The sequence below is a fragment of the Lepisosteus oculatus genome, unplaced genomic scaffold (assembly GCF_040954835.1).
Source record: "Lepisosteus oculatus isolate fLepOcu1 unplaced genomic scaffold, fLepOcu1.hap2 HAP2_SCAFFOLD_112, whole genome shotgun sequence".
Lineage (NCBI taxonomy): Eukaryota > Metazoa > Chordata > Actinopteri > Semionotiformes > Lepisosteidae > Lepisosteus > Lepisosteus oculatus.
In genome coordinates, this window is record NW_027167663.1 from 305,979 (window position 1) to 322,510 (window position 16,532).

Here is a 16,532-nt window from a genome sequence, read left to right on the forward strand (position 1 = left end):
TGGCCTTCACACGTGTTACAGTATGCTCCTATTCTTTTTATGCTCAGGTACTAAGATTTCCCTTCAGTGGTAAAATTCCATATAAATATTCAATGCTTAAACGGGCACAGTAAAGACATTAAATATACATGTACATATACATACTGTATACAGTACAGTTTGCATACAGTAATATGTTTATGTTCCTAAATCAATCTCTTTTATGAGCATGTGAAAGGCATGGTGAATCGGAGATTCTCAAAAATTACTGTACTTTGCATGATTGGAAACAAATGCGTGATTGCGAAATGCTGTGGTGTTACTTTTACAAAGACGGTCAATGAAAAAAAGAATGTGGACCAGGGCACTACTTTGAGTTTACAGCTTGTCCAAGGTCATTCATTATTAATACTATTAGTAATATCTTCGTTAAAGACTTTGATGGCGACAGCTCAAACATGAGAGGTTGAGCTTTATTAGCTCCACCTTGCAGAAATTCCGGATACTATTATTTTAATTGCGGTTTTATAGGAGAATTTACGGTAACTCGTGGTAGACTGCGTAAAGCGCACCGCAAAATAATGTGGTATCGCCCGCTTGTTTTGAATAGCTGCATCTGTACGCCCCGTGTCTCAACGGTAGGACGGAGTCAAATACTGCCTCGACACGTAACAGCGTTATATTAAACCGCAGGACTTTAGGGCTGTTTTGTTTGAATGTTCAAGGCATTGGTAAGAGCGTAGGTCAAGGGCCATTGGTGCATCTCCTGTAACTGGAGTAAAAATGCTATTCAAAGTGCAGTGACTAAAATCGTCGTCCACATGTCTCCGTTGTTGATTGCTTTCTGTCTAAGAACGTTCTGTTTTCATGTCCGAACGGGGAGACTTTATCATTCCAACTTGAAGCCACCCTTAAGTCCTCTGAGGTGTGTGTGTGTGTGCTTGCACGTATGGCGTAAAAGGTTTCTTAAACGGAGAGCGAACTTGAAAAAAGTTGCCTCCGCCGCCGCCGCCGCCTCGCACTCCCTGTTCGATTGTAGCAAGAAGGCAGCGGCCGTGGCGCTCGCTGTAGTCGTGGCCGAGTGGTTAAGGTGACGGACTTGAAATCCGTTGGGGTCTCCCCGCGCAGGTTCAAATCCTGCCGACTACGGCGTCCTTTGCATTTGGTTGCGTGCGTGCGTGTAAAAGGACCAGCGCCGTTTCGTTTTCGCTGGGACCTTTAACACTCTAAATCGTCTGGACCCGCAGCCTGTGAAATCGATTCTTCAGCACCCACGAAGGACGCTTTGCAGCTGGACACAGATACCGATGCTTTTCTGCAACGAGCTTTCCAGCTGAATTTTCTCGGCAGCTCCCTACTGAACCTGTTCTCCATTGCAACATAGCGGAGGCTCGTCACATCTATAGCAAGGCTGTGTAGGACCGCATACGCCACAGTGACTTGTACACAGACCACATGAAAGGCAAGCAAAATACAATTTTAAAATTCCAAAGACTCACAAGGTCAGAGGAACAGCGATGATCTGAACTGATCTGTTACAGAAGTCTAGGTTGACCTTTTAGAGCTGTAATTGCATTTTTGTTTAATAGAAGATCAAATCTACTCGCATGTACCAGCACCTTACAGTTTATTGATGTTAATTCTGTTTAAGTAATAAGATTGCTAACGATGTTGGACTTTAGCCGGTGTTTTTTAGAACAAATTGCTTACACTTCTGTAAGGAATACGCAGTACGTGCCTTTGTCAGTCATTGCTCACCATACCTGTAACTTTCTTATCTAACTCACTTCCTCAAATGGTGAAGGTCCACAAACATAAATGAAAAAAAATCCCTTGTTGTAGATGAGGTGCACAAAAAAGCAGCCCCTGATAGTGTATAACACATTTATACTATTGCAGAGACACATGTAACATATATATATATACTGTTTATATATATGAAACAGAAATAGAAACAGAAACAGGAATCGCTTACACACCTGGAGAATCTCTGTAGGAATATCTAGCATTTATCAATGGAAATAAAAGCTGCTTTAATACAGTGCATGTTCAAACTCAAACCCTCAGCTGCTGTTCTTGTTTGTTTTGGGACAAATTGCAACTGAGCATCGCATGAGCCGTTACGTACCCTTATCTGTTAGGGAATTTCAAGGGAGGAGTTAGGTCAGAATGGGTAGGCTGCAAAACAACAAGTAAAGATTTATTCCAAGATGAAACGTTGTGGCGGTTTTCTTATCTTTTCAGCATGGACTAAACTTTTACGTGTTCCTTATATGCTATATATGTATATATTAGCACCAATGTCGTTCTTAAAAACTAACATGAAATTGTCAGGGACATTCAGCTATATACAAAGACGAGACAGACAAACTAATAATTCTATATTAACGTGGCCTACATATTGACGCAATGATCGAACTAACTGACATGTTCTGATTCAGATTCCCTGCAGTTTATGCCAATTAGAACAATAGCAATGCTGAGTCCTCCCCACCCTACCGAGCACAAATTCAGCTGCTCTCCAGTTCTGTTCTGCATGTTTTTTCATTGCAATTGAGCTCGGAGCTGGAGATGATCTCCATACAGTTCTGTGTTAACTAGCCCGCACTTGCGTGCTAATTTACGGGTTGTGGCAAATGCTTTTCTATAGTTCATATACATGACAGCAACCTGTTACCGAGGAACCTGAGAGGTTTAAAAGCCACACGAGCCAAGCAGGATTCGAACCTACAATCTTCTGATCCGAAGTCAGATGCATTATCCATTACGCCACTGGCCCATAGAACATGTGCTTGCACTCCACCACAGAGAGCTCTACACTGCTACTAGTAGTACACTTCCCCATCTAAATTTTCACAGCAAGAAACTTGTGTTTCCTACTATTTTTATCAGGTTTAAAATATCATCTCCTTAAAAAAGAAAAAGTGTTGATGTGTCGTGCTGAAATTCCGATTGATTTTGAATTCAAAGAAAAAAGGTTTTCTTCCAAAACACCATGAAATTGTCACATCTTGCAGACAATAGGTGTATTCCATGTTGAAAAGAGAAGAAAGAAAACCATGGAGCCTTTTACAGGTGTGAGGCTTCTTCAGGTGTGAGAAGACCTCACAGCCGAAACACTGTGTTTCCGTTCTTCTCTTTTCAGCATGCAATAAACCTATTACTTGTTCCTTTGCAGCCGAGGCATGCTGACGTAGCTACCCAGCTGAACATCTTGCAGACTCTACAGTACTTCTCTCCTGTAGAAGTAAAGCAGGGCTTGCTGGGTGAGCTTTTGCTCCGGTAAATTAGGTCACGTGTCATGTTAAATCACTTCTTCTAAACACAACATTTGCTGGTGCTAGCTTTCCCCATGAAAAGAGACATTTCCCTTACAGTACATGACATATCGTTTTTATTCTATCAATAAGTATAGAAATTAAAAGAAAAAATGGTGTCGCCAAAGAATGGGAGGTGTCAAGGGCATTGAGCTCCTTGGACATGAAAAGTGCCCGATAAATGCCATTTCTCATCATTTCTCTTGGCGTCAGTTCTGCTATTAAATGGGACGGAGGCAACGGGCTCAGAGAGCAGGTTAAGTGCACACCGAACACAGATGTGTCCAAGTGTCTGTAAAAGGGCGGTGCTCTGCTGGCGCTGTTCCCTAGTGGCTTAAAGTGCCTGCCTAGTAAGCAGGCGATCCTGGGTCTGAATACCAGCGGTGCCTCTCTCCGTGTCTTGTTGTGCCGAATGTCTCATTTCAGACAAACATGTACAGCTTGGTTCAGTTTAATGCAAGAATTCATTTCCTTTCTGGAATAACTTGTTTTTGAAGAAATCCATACAGCTTGTGAAAGATGAAATCCATTTCTTGGTTGTCAGTGGAAAAAGATTGCCGGCTGCAAGAAGTGCAAGTGATTGTTTTCTTTGACCATAAACCTGCAAATGTAGGGAGCTCAAGCGGCCGTCAGTCTCTGTGGTGCAATCGGTTAGCGCATTCGGCTATTAATCGGAAGGTTGGTGGTTCAAGCCCACCCAGAGACGCATGTCTCAGTTTTTCCAATGTAAACATCATCACCGCTAAAGAAAATGGCGCAGAAGGCTCCACAGTCGAAACGTTGTGCTTCTTTTCTTCTCTTTTCAGCATGGAGCAAACCTTTGCTTGATCCTTTGCAGCCTACGCATGCTGACACAGCTACCTTTCTCTTAACGCGCCTCAATCATTATTCACCAAAACCATCAGCAGAATGTGTCGCCTTTGTGGTGATGTCACTCCTCTGCTTCACAAATGTCCTTAGTGACGGACCATTTCTTTCTGCCATTTTTCCGGAGCGGTTATTGATTGCTCCATCATTTCCCTCATACTTTCCATCCCTAGATTGAAAAAAAAAAACAGAAACAGGCTGACAGGACGACAATCAAATTGCAAAAACTCATCAAAGCACTCGATAGAGTATTTGAATCCACAAGTAGCTACGAGCAACTTTGTCCTGGCTTGCATGAAAGTCGGAAAATGTCAAAAAGAAAAAGATGGTGGCTTTTTCATATTCGTTCTTTTATTTTTAGTTTGTTGCTTCTTCTGTCCATTGTCCTCCTGCCTGGCTCTTGACCTGTGACTGTTTGAACGCACACAGTAGACTTTCATGCAGGGGATTTGTCCTGAGCCTCTGTGAAAGACCCACCCACCCCCATAAATAACTGCTCTAGAAACACATGAATGCAAAACTAAACCACAGCTTAAAGAGGAGCTTGTCATGACCGCCAGGCAGTTAAGACCAACTCTTAAGCAATCTAATCAGCACCAGCAGCGGGTGATTATTAACAAACGCCGCCGCACGAGTTAACCCACCTGCACACACTCCACCGTGCGGTACGCAGTGCTATTTTTACCATCTTTACCTGCTTCCCGCTGGTATTGAGTCTACTCCTTGAGAGCTCTACCTGGCGTTTTTTCCATTACTTCTTTTATTCTGGATATTGGACTCCCCTTCTGCCTTTTCGACTTTGGACCTCACCTCTCACCTTGGACTGTTTGCCACCAGTGTACTCCCTGGATTACAACTTACCTTACGCCTCTTGACCACGGAACAAAGCAAAGCAGAGCAAAACAAAAAGAACAAACGAAAACCCTCACGTCCCGCACTTGCATATAATGCCGTTACGTGCCCAAGCAGTATTGTACGTCATCCTGGCAATGCACCCCGGGGCGTACGGTATATGGGAACGAGCACACGCCACGAATCGTCTCAAATCACTCCCTACAGCTGTAAGGCGCCTTGAAGCATGCACCCCCAACATTCTTCTTTGCGCATCTGTGAAAGGTAAACTCTTGAGCAAACTCTGAACCAGCTCAAAGGAAACTAATCCGATTAGACGTTACTTTGACTCATCCTTTAAGGGACCCTTGTTAATTGGAGAAATCAATGATTTTGAATGAATTCTGTATGCGTTAAAAGACAGCTATACACTGAAAACATGCAGGACACTTCTCATGATGTTTCCCGAGCCGAAACACAGTGCGTTTTTCCAAGCCATTTGACAAAGCCCACCCACTGAAAACTGCAGCAGATCATGTAAAGACGTTCAACTTTGTAACTACTGCACGCACAGGAAGCAGAATAAATTCCTCTTTTCCGGTTTTATTTATGCGAACCATAAATAAACCAAATAAACCAAGTTGCAAGAGGCCCGCACCCACAGCACAAATTGCGCAGCCTAGGCCACCTCCTCGCCCCGCACGCCACCGCCTCCTGCTGGGCCCACTCTTTCGCACACTCACACGCCACACTAACACTCAAAAGTGTGGGCAAAACGAGAAAACGAGCGCGCCGTTTCCTACACATCTGCAGTCGCCATTGCGCATTCGCAGCATGTCCCGGGATGCAATTCGGCCTCATTTGCATAACTCCAGACCGGCAGATCGCCACGCAAGCTCGCGACGTGCGCCTGCCACACACCGAACAAACCTTTTCAGCAATTTCCAAAAAACGGGCCTGCTCGCCTGCCCACAAGGCTCCGTCTCTTACCTGCTCTCCAGAGCCTGCTGCCTTCTGTGCTTTTCTCTCGGCACCGCTGCAGCGCACACAACTCCTGCAGCGGGAGGTGGGAGAAAGTTCCCGCGCTCCGCCGCAGGGAAGGCTCGCTCCGTGCGCACACGTCCTTTCGATGCCAGTCCAACAGTTGCTCTGCATTAGCTGCGTCGGGGCTCCGGCGTGTCGCACCTCACCTCACCTCACCTCACCTCACACTGCCCCCTCCTTGAATGTCTGGCGCTGGGCATGCCCCGCTCTCCTCCGCCTTATCTTATCGCGTGTGAGCACCGACAATGGCCACAATGCCGGGGAATGGCACCTGTAAATTAATTATCTTCTCTTGCAGCCTGAGATCATGTCCTTCTTTTGGCTCCCTCCAGTTCTGATAAAAAATCTCACTCTTAGATGTGTTAATTTTTGCAGAGGAAGCCAAAGAGAACCGATCACAGCACTGCAGAGCTCTGCTAATTGAGGCATTGTCAGAGAGGAGTAGGGTGACGTCATCCATGTATAGAGATGTCTTTACCTCTCCTCCCCCACTTCCAGGCACTGGTATCCCATTAATGGCCTGATCCTGGCGCAAGGCACAGGCTAAGGGCTCCATAGCCAAAACGAATAACAAGGGGGATAATGGGCAGCCCTGCCTCACCCCTGAACAGACTTCAAAGGGGCGTGATCTATTGCCATTAACCATTACTCTGCTGTTGCTACCTGTGTACAGCAGGTTAATCCACTTTCTCATGATGGGGCCAAACTTCATGTGCTCAAGTACCGATGTAAAGTACTGCCGGTTTAGGAGGTCAAAGGCCTTTTCTAGGTCTACACCTAAAATGCACAGAGGGAGGGAGCGATCCTCAGAGTACAGACAGACATCCCTCAACAAGGCCAGGTTGTCGCTCATCAGGCGTCCTGCTATCCCACAAGTCTGTTCTTTCCCTACCAGTGAGGCCACTACATTTTGTAGGCGCAGGAAAAGGGCTTTGGACAGGATCTTAGTGTCCACGCCTAACAGGCTGAGGGGTCTCCAGTTCTTTATGTCATTCTTTGCTCCTTTCTTAAACAAGAGAGAGATAGTGCCTTCTCTTAAGGAGTCAGGCATCAATTCTGTCTTATAGCTTTCCTCGAATAGGAGCTGTAGCGGATCCTGAAGCAGATCCCAAAAGGTGCAATAAAATTCTTTAGGGAGCCCGTCAGCACCCGGAGTTTTCCCCTTCTGTAAGCTCTCCATAGCCTGTCTCAGCTCTTCTACTGTCAAATCCCTCTCAAGTACTTCCCTATCTTCTTCACTCAAAACGTTTTCTAGCTTTGAGGTAAAAAAATGAATTTCTTCATCCTTTAACTCTGTAGAGCTGCACAGTCTTGAGTAGAAGGCCTCGGTGCAGGAGAGGATAGCACTCGGCTCTGTTCTCTCTCGTCCCTCCTCATCAACTACACTTTCCATGACAGACTTGGAGCCTACCACTTTCCTGAAAAAGAAGCGAGTACACTTCTTATTTTCTTCCAAGAACTGCACTCTGCTTCTTAACAGCACTCCTCGACTACTTTCAACGGCTATGCTCCGGATATCCTTTTTTAAAAGGGTGATATCCTCGAGCACATCGAAGCCACTGTGCAGCATCGTGTAGAGACGCTGCAGCTGCCTCTGTTTCCTGGCTAGCACTCCTCTCCGTCTGGCAGCAGCCTTCCTTCCCTCAGCCATGAAAAAGGCCTTTGTCCTCATCTTCACCTCCTCCCACCACTCTCCTACTGACCCGTACAGACACTGCAAGGACAGCCACTGTGATAGTTTCTCCTTGTAGCGGGATACTACCCCCTCGTTCTCTAGCAGCTTTGTGTTGAGTTTCCAGAGGCCTGGGCCAAAGACAGTCCCGCCCTGGAGTTCCACTCTACACCCTAAAGCCTGATGATCTGAGAAGAAGACAGGCTGAAGAGTGACCCCAACAGCTTTCACTCTCTCTGAGACAAAGCAATAGTCAATTCTGGAGCTGCTATTCCTCCCTGACCATGTATATCCTGCTGTTGTGGGATATATACATCTATATGTGTCTGAGAGTTTAAAGTCTTGAACTAAGTTTTGCAGGGCCAGTGAGCTGGAATCCAATTTTATCGGAGAGCTAGACTGCCTGTCTGTGTGCTCTAAGATACAATTAAAATCCCCTCCCACTATCACGTCTGTGTTACTTAACAATAGGGGAGAGAGTGCCTTGAGTAGCTCCACCCTTCCTCCCACGTCAGTAGGACAATACACATTGATTAGCCGCAGGTTAACGGTGCCCCATTCCACATTCACACACAGCAACCTGCCATCTATGACCCTCTGAATACTTTTCAATTTGAAAGCCCATCCTTTGAAAAGAATGGCCACGCCAGAGGCTCTGTTGTTATTGTCCCCTGACCAAACAGAAGGCCCTTTATCCCACCTATCTTCAAAGCTTTTATACCTCTCTTGATAGGCTAAAGCACACTCCTGCAACATCAACACATCTCCCTCTCTCTGCTGGAGGTAATCAAAGACACACTGGCATTTAACTCTGTCATTGATACCTCTGGTGTTAAGAGAAATTATGTTTAGAGCCATATTACATAAGAAAGTGGAACCAGTCTTTACAAAACACATTTCTCTTCGGTCTCACCAGTTACCTTCTTCTTTTTCTTTTTCTTCTTACCAATTTCCTGCCAGCCATCCTCTGAATGAGCCTTCATCAGGGTGGCAGCAGTAAAAGCATTCACGGAGTCCATTTCAAGGAAGGGGGTAGAAGGAGGGGTGGAGGGGTTCCAGCTGTCCCCATCGCCATGCTCTCCTTCCTCCTCGCTCGGGGAGAAAACAGAGTCATTTTTCCTTTTCCTCAAGTCCAGCTCCTGGGAGCACTGAGGGGAAAGGGGTGGAGCCGATGCACCAGTCTCCTCTTCCCCCTCACCAACCAGCTGTTGCAGATCCTCCGTGATGGACTGGATGGAGGAGAGGAGGGCATCTGTAGCACTTGCAGAGTCTGAGAAAAGCAGCTCCGCTGAATCCTGGGTATCGTCGCTGGACCCGCTCCACCTGGGGGCCCCACACTGGCCCTCGTTCTGAGGAGCAGGAGTGGGGGAGGGGTCCTCGCTGTTCTCGGGGGTTTTCAAACCCTCGTGCTTGTCTGGTGCAGTCTGCGGTTGTGGGGGCGTAGTGGATTTCTCTTCCACCGGCCCCGGAGCCACAGCAGGACTGATCCTGGCTGGAGGCTGAGACTCTTTGTCCAACAAGGGTTCTTTGTTTGACTTGTTGTTTGCTTTGGCTTTTCGGGCCGGTTTGGCTGAAACAAGCACTGCCTCATCCTTTCTCATTTTGAGTTTATTGGCGTAGGTGTGAGGGCAGTTCTTAAAAACGTGTCCTTCCGAGCCACATAAATTGCACTTTGGCAGCATTGAACAGTCAAAGGCTAAATGTCCCTGTTTGCCACAGGTCTTGCAGCATTTCACAGTGCAGGACGATGCCAGGTGTCCCACAGCACCACAGCGCCGACACACCTTTGGTTGTCCCACATAAAACACATAGCCATTGCAGGCGCCCAGCTGGATTGTAGAGGGCAGGTGCCTTAAGCCTCCATTGACATTGTCCGGTAGCAAGCGAACCTCGAATTTCCTTGCTCCTGTTTTTATACCGTCAACATCTCTAACCTCAGTTCCATGGTGGACGGTGCAGTACTGCTTAAGCCAGGTGTGAATGTCCTCCGTCTTTGCCAGTTCCGAGAACATAACAACATGCACCGTTTTCCTCTCTCTCTGTGTCAGAGGCTGCAAGTTGATCTTCTCAAGGGCAGGAACTTTCCCTCTTTTTGCCTCAAACACATCCACACATTGTTCAAACGGAGAATAGGTAGCAAAAACAACCTCAAATGCTTTCTGACCTGGGAGAGCGAAGATGAAATCCAAGTGCCGAGGTTCAAAGCCAAGTTCCTTCTGTAACACTTTTCTGCTGAACTGCATACGATCCATGAAGAGGTCATCCAAAAGCTCAAAACGTACAGCATTCTTGCGGGATCCAAAGGTTGCCATCTCAAACTGCAAAACAAACACTGCTTCCACAAAACAAGAAAACAATCCAACTACTCCAACTACAGGCTGATCAAGGTATCTCCCCTGCCAGGTAAGCCGAGAGCCGCAGTCGATGAGCCCGGAGCTGAACGGGCCCCACTGGCTCGTTTGTAAGGCCAGGTGCATTGCCAACCACGACCGGCAGGGCAGAGGCCTTGAAGGCAGCCTGGGCTCCTGCAGCTGTCCAGCCACGCACTCTGGTTTCTCTTCATCTCGTACAAATCTTTTGCCTTTTACTAAAGATTTCCATGGAGAGGAGCATGAATGAGTTCCATACAATTTTTGTGCTTCCCTGCCTTCGGGTGGGGCACAGCTGGGCTGGTCAAAGAGAGAAAACAAAACCACTCACAATCGCTCTTATTACGGCGACTGTGGCCGTCTGCTCTGCGAGTCCTCGGTCTCCGCCTGTCTGATTGGCGCTCTTTTCTTTGGGGGGCGGGAAGTGTCCGGCCACAAATATGAAGCGTTACAGCAACGACATGCCATGAGACGATTGATAACGATTTCCATAAGATCCCCGCGGTTGCCTGGCAACCGTCAGCTTTGCGCAGTGGCAGTATCGTAGCCTGTGAGGTTTAGCTGAGGCGCGATTATTGCTAGTTGAAAACTTTTCCCAATACCCCGCTTCCGCCGGTTTGCAATACAATCGGCGAAAGCAATTTTTGACAGTCTCGTCAGAGACTGAGCAAGGTGTTTAAAGACAGATTTGGTCATGGTGACATCATGGTAGAAAGAAACGAGCTTGTTACGTCTCAACAGAAACGCTCTTTAGCTCTTTCAGCGTTATGCAGAGAACAGCGTCTGTCGAGATCACTTTTGAGTCAGCGCGAAACGCCGTGTGCTGTCAGTTTGATTTCATATTGCTCGTAGCGGCGCCCGGCTTTTGTCTGTCAAATGTTAGGTTGCGCTTCTTCATGCTGCATTGTCGGCATGAGTGGAGCTTTTTAAACGTCTGTATTTACTGCGCCCCATAAGAAATCGTTTGTCCCCATTCAAAAGAGATTGTGCGATGTCCTGCAGCGTTCGCAAAGCAAACATTTGACAGTTTGAAAAGAGGAATTTATTCTGCTTCCTGTGCGTGCAGTAGTTACAAAGTTGAACGTCTTTACACGATCTGCTGCAGTTTTCAGTGGGCGGGCTTTGTCAGATGGCTTGGAAAAACGCACTGTGTTTCGGCTCGGGAAACATCATGAGCAGTGTCCTGCATGTTTTCTGTGTATAGCTGTCTTTTAACGCATACAGAATTCATTCGAAATCATTGATTTCTCCAATTAACAAGGGGCCCTTTTTGAACCTGCCAGAAGCATTCTTTCAATGTAACAGATTTACTCCGGGGAAAGGCAGCATGATATTGAGAGTAGCTCAAGCTTTCAGCACCCGTATCGGACTGCGTGTATGCAGACACTGCTCAGAATCCCCTGTAAGATTCTCCTTCAATTCCGTTTTGCAGTGCTTTAGCTCTTTCAAAAGGCTTCGCTTTGCTAGTCACAATCCAAGGCTCATGACAGCATTTGAAACCAATCGCCACTGCGTTGGCTGGGAATCGAACGCGGGTCAACTGCTTGGAAGGTAGCTATGCTCACCACTATACCACCAACGCACGCCCACAGGCGCCCTGCAGGACACCACCAGAGAATGCTCACAATTTCGGAAGCTGTCTCCGGGACGTGCTGATTCCACACATCCTGAATAAATCATGATATTGTTAGTTGCTGTAGCTAGACGTTCAAATGAGTTTCATGGCCAGATGGACTGTTTCCTCCAGCGGTATAGTATTGCAGTGAGACAGCACGATGCCTGCAAGACTATGTCACGCTAAACGCCACAGATTGTGTTTGTGTTGGACAGTTGGACCCTACAGTTGGACCCTCGTCGACAACCTGAATAGCTTATTCAGAAGCAGTGCTGGACCGGGAACGAACCAGCTTCTTCCCAGGCACAAGAGTGACTTGTGAGGACTCGCGGTCACACTCTGTGCATAGAGACTTTCTATCAGCCAGCCGGACTGCTGGTAGATCCCCTCGGAGCAACGACTGCCCTGCGCGCCGCAGTCAGATTCCTCCGCCCGTCCTACTCCGAGCTGCACCTTGACTGGTTGGCCGGTAGCCAGAGGACGCCGGGACAACACCCATTGGACAACCGCTGGAACAGAGGCTGCAACAGAGCCTGTCAGCTGGTTTGGTGTTCATGCCGGGAAATTCCAAATCCATACACAGTGGATAAGTAAACCCCATGTTCTACATTGCGTCTCGAGAATTTAATTGTACCTCAACACAAGTTGTTATCAATTTAATTCATGAGTAATGTATTTACTTCCGAGTTTAGAGTAACAGTGGGTAATAACACTGATTAGCGATTTGGTAACCGAACGATTTATATTGACATATATTCTCTGTTGTGTATCTCTTTGTGTTTGCATCTCTTCGGGATTATATACCTTGTATATTGATAACCCTCACAGTAAGGTCTGCCACTCGTATCCAGGCAGACTAGTATATGTTTGGTGCACAATTTATATTAATAAATGTATCTAGTGTATTGAACCTCTGTGTGTGCGTTGTTAGTTGTTCTGACGATTGATTTTCTAAAAGCCCCAACAAACAACCTTGTGATTACTGCTACAATTAATAATTGTCTCAGTAAACCCATCAAACCATTACATTTAATGGCGTCCCTGGGTGGGCGAGTTTAGAATGAAATGAGAATCCGCGGCTTCTATACGCGAATACCGGGTGTGCTGATAACTGCGTAAAGAAATCCCCCTGTTTTCTAGCGTTTAGTGTAACGTGTGCTGATTGGAAATCCATCTGCTCGGGTGTCTAGATTCCATACTGTATTTTGGAAAAAGAAAAAAAAAAGTAATACTCTTAAAGTTTCTCTGACGTAATGACAATGGCTGCTAAAATGTCTGAAGTGGAGTCGCTTATAAGTACTATTTCTAGCGACGACAATCCTGGTTACTGGAGTGGTATCGAAAAGTTGAACTTTGATGATATTGAGAAGCTGCAAGTAGATTTAGTAGCTAAGGTAGCGAACCAGCTTAACACAGGAGTGTCTGTGAACGCAGTTCTGGTCCTATCGAGTTTCACCTTAAATCTAGCTAAACAGCTGGAACTGTCTTTGTCCGAGCTGACAAAGTTTCAAAAGCTTCAGGGAACGCTAGAAAGATATAAGGCGGAGCGAGTCGAGTTGTTGGATATAATCAGAGAAAAGAGAGTGAAAAATGAGGAAAGTGAAGACTGACTCAGGGAAGTTTTAGGTAAATTAGATGACTTGTCTGCTAGAGAAACTGCGGCTGAGGTAGCTAGGAGAGACCTGGAAGCGAGCTCGAAAGAAAAAGAAAAAGAAATTGTGAGTTTAAATGAGCTCAGCCAGGAAAGGCAAAAGGAGTCAGATGCTGCCGTACTGGAAGCAAAATAGACTAGATCCCACTTGCATGCCAGCCCACCTAGCAGCCCGGAGCGCTCACCCAGCGCGCCGGGAGGAGGTTTCTCCCGGCCAGGGTCTGTGGTCGGATCGGCATGGGGGAGATCGCTGAGTCCTGCGCGAAACGCAAGGGCGAGTCAATTCAGGCATAGACCCCCTGCTCCTGATCACGGCCGTCTCCCTGCCCGCGGAGAAACCGTAAAAATTAACCTCCACTCCCTGAGGCAGTTAGCCAAAGATGTAGAAAGGTTTGACCCGTCAGTGTCAGGGAATAATGTGGAGACCTACATCGATGAGCTGAGATATACTTTGCAGTTTATGCCCGAAGCGTCCGAACAGGAAAAGGCTATGTAAGTAAGGAAAACTACCAGCCGAGCGGTCCACGAGTGGATGTCTAGACAAGGACCGGAGGTCTGTAATAGCTTTGAGGAGCTGTGTCAGGCAATGATCGGAGAATTTTCGGCTTTTATCGATCCCATAGCTGCCGTGGCTGCTGTGCACCATATTAAGCACGAAAAAGCTGAAGCCCCTCGCGACTATTATCAGAGGCTTAGGCGCACTTATTTTGCAGGGCGGAATGAAGAGGGTTGCGAAGAGAACGTGAATTTCAAAGGTTTATTCATTGCTAATCTGCATCCCTCAGTCAGGAAAATGATTGTGATGCACACTGATGCAAAAGCGATGAAAATGGCTGACATTAGAAGGTTGGCTCAAAAAGCCTGGGGAGCTGAAGTCTCTGCTTCCTCAGAGCGAAAACCTGCTAAAACGGCCGTGTTCGCCACTAAAGCCAGCAGGGTTGACGACTCGCCTCAGCTCGAGGCAGCTGAGGTTCCTGAGCTCGCTAAGCCCCGGCGCAAAATAGGCAGGCAGGACCGCACTAAGCGTCAGAGCCGCCGTGAGCGCTACGGGGAAGGCAAGGGCTCAGGCAGAGTCTATCATAAGACTGGACGAAGGGAGTCGACTGCAGCCCGCCTGGCCAGGCTTGAACAAGCCCTGCCTGAGAGATCAGGACAGGGTAAACCTTCCGCACCGAATGCCAGAAGTGTGAATGAGCTTAGGGGGACCACGCCCCTTCTCACTGGAGGAGGCGGGGATCCGTCCCAAGCCCCTCCCTCAGTCTATCTGATTGGGTGGGAGGGTTCCTGCCTGGAAGAAGGCTGTGACTCTGAGTTGGGCGCTGACCCCGCCCCTGAAGTCAAAGAAAAGGCAGGCTTCCAACAATTCTTAGGGAATCTCAGCCAGAAAGGCAAAGCAAGGCGTATTTATATCAAGGTTTCTCTTGAAAACGTCTTAGATAGAGAAGCACTGATTGACACTGGGGCTGAAATTAGTTTGATGTCAGCCGATCTACTCAGCGAGCTCAAACGAGTAGCGAAAGGAAAAGGCATCAGACTTAAGGTAGAACCGTGTAAAATAGATATTTCCAGCTATACCCAGGATCATGCCAGGATCACACACCGAGTGTGGGTGGCACTTAGGTTCGGGCCAATGAACGTGGTGCATCCTGTTTACATCTCTAGGTTAAAAACAGAGCCACTACTCATTGGCCAAGACCTGCTTGACAGGCTGGAGCCTCTGGTGGACTGCCAGCGTGGAAAATTGTGGGCTCAGGTCAAAAACCCTAAGCCTGTTGCACAGCAAAAAGGGGGATTCAGTGGTTATGCTGTGATCACACAGTGCCCACTGAACACTATAGCTGAGTTGGAGGTTCCTCCTGGTTCCTCTGGACGAGAATAAATGTCTCTTCTTGCTTTCCAAAACTACAGGGAAGTCCTGCCCAGGCCAGCACTCCCACGGTCTCCCAACTACAGGAGCAGTGCTCCGAGCAGCTGCTTGACCCGCCAGGTAAAGCACACCCCCTTTTCATCCCTGAAGAAGAGTGGATCTCCCTGTCCGGTAATGAATGGGAGTCCTTTCTGTGCACCCTGGTACCTCAGGGGGTCCAGGACTACCACCCCATGGTGGTGGGAGGGGGTCCAGGTGGCAGAAGTGCAGGTTGATGATGTAATTCTTAGCCTCAGCTCTGAGAAGTCCATAATCAGTGAAGGTCTGTTCGAGGACCTGTCGCGAAGCTGTCAGGTGACCCTGGTGACGCAGTCACAGGTTCTGTGGTGGGCACCCCCACCTCATAGGTCCATTTGGAGCAAAGGAAGCTGTGTAGCTTCCATCTCCATCGGAAAAAGGAAGTTTGCTCACTACTTCCAGGTAGCACCTCAGCTGACCCATTCGGTCTGCATTGGTGCAGACCTATTGGTTCGACTGGGCGCCCAGCTGGACACAGTAAACAGTGTGCTGTGGAAACGGGTGGACCCAGATGCCCACTCTCTAAGCGGTGACCCCGAGAACATTCGGTCAGGTCAGACGATTCCTCAGGCCTGCCAGGTAGTAAACGAATCGGACCTGATCGTTCCTGCGTCAACAGCAGGGTTTCCGGTACGCCTTGTCCTAAAGAAGGGACAGAGAATGGACGCTGAGATGGTTTTCTTCCAACCATCAGCTCAGTTTATCAGACTGAACCTAGCAGTCTGTTGTACCCCCAGACTGGAACGGAATGGCCGAGCCACCTGCCTGTTGGTGCAGAACATAGCAAAACAAGATGTCAAAATCCCTGCTCGCACTGACATGGGACTGGAATTGACAATAGTTTCTATGATTTCGAACTGGCCATCCCAGTACTGGGGCAGCTCCCTGGTCCCTTGGCTTCATAAAAGCGCCCCTGTAATAAAGAAATTAAATCCAAAATCAAGAGGGCAGTTGCCTACTGAAATACAAGAAGTCATCAATTTTAACCTAGCAACACATTAAAGGCTGCATCTATACAAGTGCGATTCTAGAAATGCTCACCAGATTACGTTTTAAGAAGGAACTGCGCCTCAGGTTCCGCCGAGATCTTAACTCGGATGGCAGGATTCAGAGTCCGGAGTGTGGACTGATGGCGAAGGAGGGTCCACATACTGTGGATCCCTCAGTGATCTTCCGCGTATTCAAACCGCCAGCGTGTGACTCCCCTGTCCCTGTGACCTCATTGCTCTGCTCTTTCCTCTG

The 16,532-nt window shown here is 47.6% G+C and overlaps 5 non-coding genes across 5 annotated transcripts; 4 read left to right on the forward strand and 1 right to left on the reverse strand.

The window, feature by feature from the left end:
* The first annotated feature begins 1,046 nt into the window (after nt 1-1,046).
* On the forward strand, nt 1,047-1,128 carry trnas-uga (transfer RNA serine (anticodon UGA)). Its single transcript has one exon. It is a non-coding gene; the product is annotated as a tRNA-Ser (tRNA).
* A 1,557-nt stretch (nt 1,129-2,685) lies between these two features.
* Nucleotides 2,686-2,758, reverse strand: trnar-ucg (transfer RNA arginine (anticodon UCG)). The gene has a single exon. It is a non-coding gene; the product is annotated as a tRNA-Arg (tRNA).
* Nucleotides 2,759-3,928: 1,170 nt separating this feature from the next.
* trnan-auu (transfer RNA asparagine (anticodon AUU)) lies at nt 3,929-4,002 on the forward strand. The gene has a single exon. It is a non-coding gene; the product is annotated as a tRNA-Asn (tRNA).
* Nucleotides 4,003-10,253: 6,251 nt separating this feature from the next.
* LOC138226129 (U5 spliceosomal RNA) lies at nt 10,254-10,370 on the forward strand. The gene has a single exon (XR_011184413.1). It is a non-coding gene; the product is annotated as a U5 spliceosomal RNA (small nuclear RNA).
* A 230-nt stretch (nt 10,371-10,600) lies between these two features.
* LOC138226103 (U4 spliceosomal RNA) lies at nt 10,601-10,742 on the forward strand. The gene has a single exon (XR_011184387.1). It is a non-coding gene; the product is annotated as a U4 spliceosomal RNA (small nuclear RNA).
* Nucleotides 10,743-16,532: the final 5,790 nt, after the last annotated feature.